The sequence below is a fragment of the Hipposideros armiger genome, unplaced genomic scaffold (assembly GCF_001890085.2).
Source record: "Hipposideros armiger isolate ML-2016 unplaced genomic scaffold, ASM189008v1 scaffold_186, whole genome shotgun sequence".
NCBI classification, from domain to species: domain Eukaryota; kingdom Metazoa; phylum Chordata; class Mammalia; order Chiroptera; family Hipposideridae; genus Hipposideros; species Hipposideros armiger.
Window position 1 is genome coordinate 1,828,755 of NW_017731536.1, and position 4,724 is coordinate 1,833,478.

The window sequence follows — 4,724 nt, forward strand, 5'->3', positions numbered from 1 at the left end:
TCATCGCTTCGTGCTGGACGCTCCTCAGTGGTGGTGCAGACTTCAGTTCTGTTTGCATCTCCCTGCAGGTCTCAGACGGTGCTGGGCGGAATTTCATAACATTCTGGAACCCCGAGAGCTGGAGGCCTCAGGGCCTGTCTGGCACTGGTGTCCCCTGGTTCTGCGCATGGAGCTTTGCTCTCTCCTGGCCCCCTGGTCCTTAGTCCCTCATCTGTAAAATGGGGATGATGAGGATGGTGGTGGCTGCCCCTTTTGTGGTCCTTACTGCAGTAGTTTGGGAGAGCTTAGGCAATAGCACCAAACTCCATGCCCAGAGAGACAGAACACAGACTGACCCCAGCTGTTTTTATGGACGGTTTCTTTTCCCTTTCAAGCCGGGTCGGGCCTTAAGGGAAGAGGGTGGCACCCAGGCTACTTTCTTCTCCTAGAGATCTAGCCAGAGGAGGTTCCTGAGCTTCTAATCCCCTGAAGACTTAACTGGGTGAAAGAGTGGAGGTGAAACTTGAAGCTGGCAGGGCCATCCCCCTTCCTTCCCCTCCCCTCCACAAAATCTATCAAATCTGAAGAAAACTGCCTGATCGTTTCAACCACCCCTTTACATGTTCACAATTCTACATTTCGAGGGCATGGAAGGGGTATGCCACCATTCGGCCAGTGAGTCACAGGAATGGGGCTGCCTCCTGTGCAGAGCCCAGTAACGGGGGTTAAAAGACAGAGGGCAGCCATCCCCTGACCGCCCGCCCACAGCCAGGACAATGGACGCCAGAGACCGGGACAACCCAACCACCGGACGCCCCCGGAGCCCTCAGCAAGGCGTGAAGACAATTGCCCCCGGCACTCGACGCTCCGCATGGGACGGGGAACAGGGGGAGTTCGGGCTCTTTCCAGAGTCCTTCCCAGGCTAGCCCCGCGGCTGCAACACATGCCTGCAGGGAACCAGGCGCTCGGGAGGGTGACGCGGGAATGGGGGCGCACGGAGTCTGTCCCTGCTGGCACCCCCTCCTCCCGCCATGTCTCCAGGCCGCCTTGGGAGCCAGAAGACTCCAGCTTGACTCGACCGCCAGGAGGGAGTTGTCCCCGCCCACACACGCCCGGGTTGGAGCACAGAGAAGGGTCCTTCACCCACCCAGCCTCAGCCGGCAATTCGAGCCCAGGGACCGCGACGGGACTCCCTCCGGCTCGCGGAAAGACACTTCTGCCCTTCTGCCAATCCCTCCTTTAGTTTCTGCCCCTGTCCGGGCAGGAGTTGCCATGGCTTTTGTTTTCCCCGCAAGTTTTGCATCCGACACGGAGGAGGACCAAGCTTTTGGCGGTTGGGGAGGTGGAGGAAAAGATTTAAACTAACAATGTATAGCTAGCCACCACTACCTTCCCGAGCGCCTCTCGCACTCCTCGTTGTCCCCTCTTCCCCACCCCCAAAAGCCTGCCCACGAGGGCCACGGACAACGAGAAAGCGAGGAGTTGGTTTATGCAGAGTTCCTGACTCTTGCTCGCATTTCGCTGGTTGGTACGTGGCCGGGCGCCCCTCCATCAGCTCAGGCGCCCCTGCCCCAGATTCCACAGAACGTTGGGCTCCAGCTCATGCGCAGGTTTGAAATTTCTTGCAGACGCTCCCGCTCGCCTCCCCCCCTCCCCGAGAGCGCCGGTCGGAGCCACCACCCGGGACCAGAGGGTCCTGGCTGCGCGGAGCGAGAATGACCGCAATGCCTGGAGTGGGGGGCGCAGCCGCCGGGCGCCCCTGAGCTTTCCCCGAAGCCCGCAAGGGCTTCCTCCCTACCCCCGCCCCACTGACGGGCAACCTGGTTCCCTGGATCCCAGATCACACCCCGCTGCCGGCCGATGCCGCCGCAGACCCACCTGGCTGCCCCGGGGACGCCGCGTTCGTGCCCGGACTGTGTCCTGAGCGCCACCAGGGTCCCGGGTTGGGAATCCACGCGGCAGCGCTGCTCAGGGGAGCCTGCCACAGCCGGCGGGAGGTTGTCATTGATTCGTGCTGGGCGAGTTAAGCCATTCCAGGAGTGGTTTTGAGAAAGCACTCCCACCCCCTCCCTCTAACCAGAAGTATTGGCAGGCAGCCCCTTTCGTCCACCTGTACTGCTNGGGGTTCTTTTTGCTGTGATGAAAATATTCTAAAATTGATTGTGGTAATGGTTGCACAACTTTATATATATGATAAAAGTCATTGAACTGTACACTTTAAATGGGTGAATTGTATGGTAAGGGAATTACATCTCAAAGTTGTGATTTTAAAAGCCCTTCAAAAAGTTCCTCTTCTTTCGGTTCCGTTTCATAAAGGCATCCTCTGCGATACTTCCCCGGGGCTTGAGGAAGTTAGGTGTCAGCAGGAACTGGAGTCACTGCCATCTGTCTGGTGGCCTTTACCAGTAGCTTCACAGAGACCAAGGGGCCAACCTTGTTATCTCCAGAAACAACTGAATAGAATTGCCAGCCAGGCTCCACAGCCGAAAAAAACAAGAGCTCTGGGTGTATGTGTGCCTGTACGTGTGTTGTAGGCAAGGCAGAATTTTCCAGAAGGCCAAGTTCAGTTCTATGCTATCATTTGGGAGGGTCACGTGTACACTGGCTTCTGGTTTGTATCTAATTTGAAAAAGCCAGCATAGATTGTGTACTCTATTATTAGGCACGATTCCAGTTTGGAGTCTCGATGTTGCCCCAGTCAATTTGTTCAGAGGATGGACTCACTTTTTGACGGATGACAAACAACCCGCCCCAGGTTCCTGCCCGAAGAGGGGGAGGCCCCAGTCATGCCAGCTTTCCTATTCTGCACCCCATGCCAACCTGAGCCGGCCACCATTGGGGAAGAGCTCTTACCCCAAGGGGAAAGTTTCCTTCTGATTAGCTGGCCTGCTGCATAGTGGAGGGGTGCAGGGGTGACAACTGCAGAGAGGGAAGGAGGCCCTCTCCGGCTGGTCTCTTTCTAAGCAAGGCCCTGATGGACAGGGACTCCCAAACAGCATAGAAGGAAGTGAGACAGAAGAGAGCACACATTCCTCTTTTTCTAAACAAAAGCTCAAGAGGTACAGAGGGAAAGTTAAATTATGCTGCAATTTTGAAAGTCAACTGCTGAAGAGAAACTCTCCCTTCAAAGGAATTACTCATCTCACTCCATCACGGTACCTCAGGGTCTATCAGTGTTCAAATTTATTAAGCAATGACATGCAGAATGTAGGGTATAAAGGGCCTGTTTCATCACCCCACTCTCCAAGCTATTTTTTTTTTTGCTAAGTCATGAGAAGTCCAGCAAGTTAAAAATCAAAACAAAAACTAACAAGCGCGCACATACACGCACACACACAGCCTCAAAGATGGAAAGAAAAAAAAAATCCTTCGTGGAAGTTACTGCGAGGCGGACGGCTCCAGAAAGGAAAACACAATTTCTGACTAATATGAAGGAGACTCCAAATTGCTCTTGGCAATAATCTCTCAACCCCACGTTCCCCTCCCTCTATTCATCTCCGCAGTTCCCAGCCAAAGGAAAATAAACCGAACAGCTCTCTCCCTGGCCCAATCTGTAGGCCAGCAAGGCCTGAGTGCACAAACATCCCCGTGCAATGATACACCTGTGCCGTTGCTGTAAACACGGGACAGCCAGGTGGCTGCTCACTGCTCCTATCAGGCTGATAATATTGACAGAAAAATGCCTTTATTCTGAAACCATGGCATCACAACGAAATGCAATATGATCTCATGACCTCAGACCAAGAGTTTTTCTTTCTCTTTTTCTTTATTTTTAAAGAAGAAGGAAGGCTATCCTCCCCGAAAGAGTTGCTGTCAATTCTGAAGAGGGAAGGCCCCAGAGCGTCACTCACATGGGCTTAGTTTCAAGGCAAGATTTATCAGTCCACCTTCCTCACCAAAGTGATAGTTAATTTTAGAGGTAGTTATCTTACACCTATTACACCCTTCAAGATGGAAGGAGAGTTAACAGGCCAAATGTCCCAGAATATTTATGGCTGCTCTGTCTCAAAGATCTCTCTGACACCATTTTATTAGGACAGATATGTCATGTCAGCCGAAATGGAGATGGACAGGAGCGCTGGGAGATGGCATAATAAGTGGAGATATAAGCGGATAGATCGTGGTCTTTTCAGCTGAGCCCTAAAATGTGCTGGCAGGACGGTGTGAGCTGCTCCGAAAACTCTAGGGACAGCCAAGAGACCTGGGTTCTAGAACTGGCTTTGCTACCAAGTCCTGTGAACATGGAAAAGCTTCCTCACTGGTAGGACGAGGGGCTTGGAACTGCAGCGCCAGCCCTGCGAGTGTGGTAAGTGCCATCATGGCCACTGAGGAATACATCAGGACGGTGATCCTCAGGGGCAGTTCTCAGTCTGGCTGGCACTGCTGCAACAAGGCGGTGTGCTCTTGGAGGCTGCATGGGGCTCTTGTCATCTCAGGCTGGGATGTACCAATACTAAAGGCCCATCTTAGAACCCACAATTGTAAATCTATCATCCGAATAGCAGAGGCCCGAACAGCTTCATGGGCACCGTGTACACTTCCCAGCATCCCCCTGAGCCAGGGACCGGTCCTGGTGACTGCAGCATGGGGACAGCTCATCATTCCAACTGCCCACCCTTCCTCTTCACGCAGGCCTCCTGCTGCTTCTCCTTCTTCATGGTGATGCTTTTGTAGCACCTTCCCATATACTGTCTCATTTCATTCACTCAACACCCATTGAAGGATGAAGGATGTCCTATTACTAT

General features: G+C 53.4%; 1 protein-coding gene across 5 annotated transcripts in view; it reads right to left on the minus strand.

Moving 5' to 3' along the window:
- ZBTB7C (zinc finger and BTB domain containing 7C) overlaps nucleotides 1–4,724 on the minus strand; it is a 363,196-nt gene that overhangs the window by 112,037 nt on the left and 246,435 nt on the right. Inside the window, exon 1 of one of the 5 annotated variants that reach the window (XM_019652709.1) lies at nucleotides 1,858–2,097. The exons of the other annotated variants lie outside the window; for them this stretch is intronic. The gene's annotated coding sequence lies outside the window, so the exon portion shown is untranslated. Of the gene's footprint in view, nucleotides 1–1,857; nucleotides 2,098–4,724 lie in introns of those variants that run through there. 5 annotated transcript variants of the gene reach the window in all.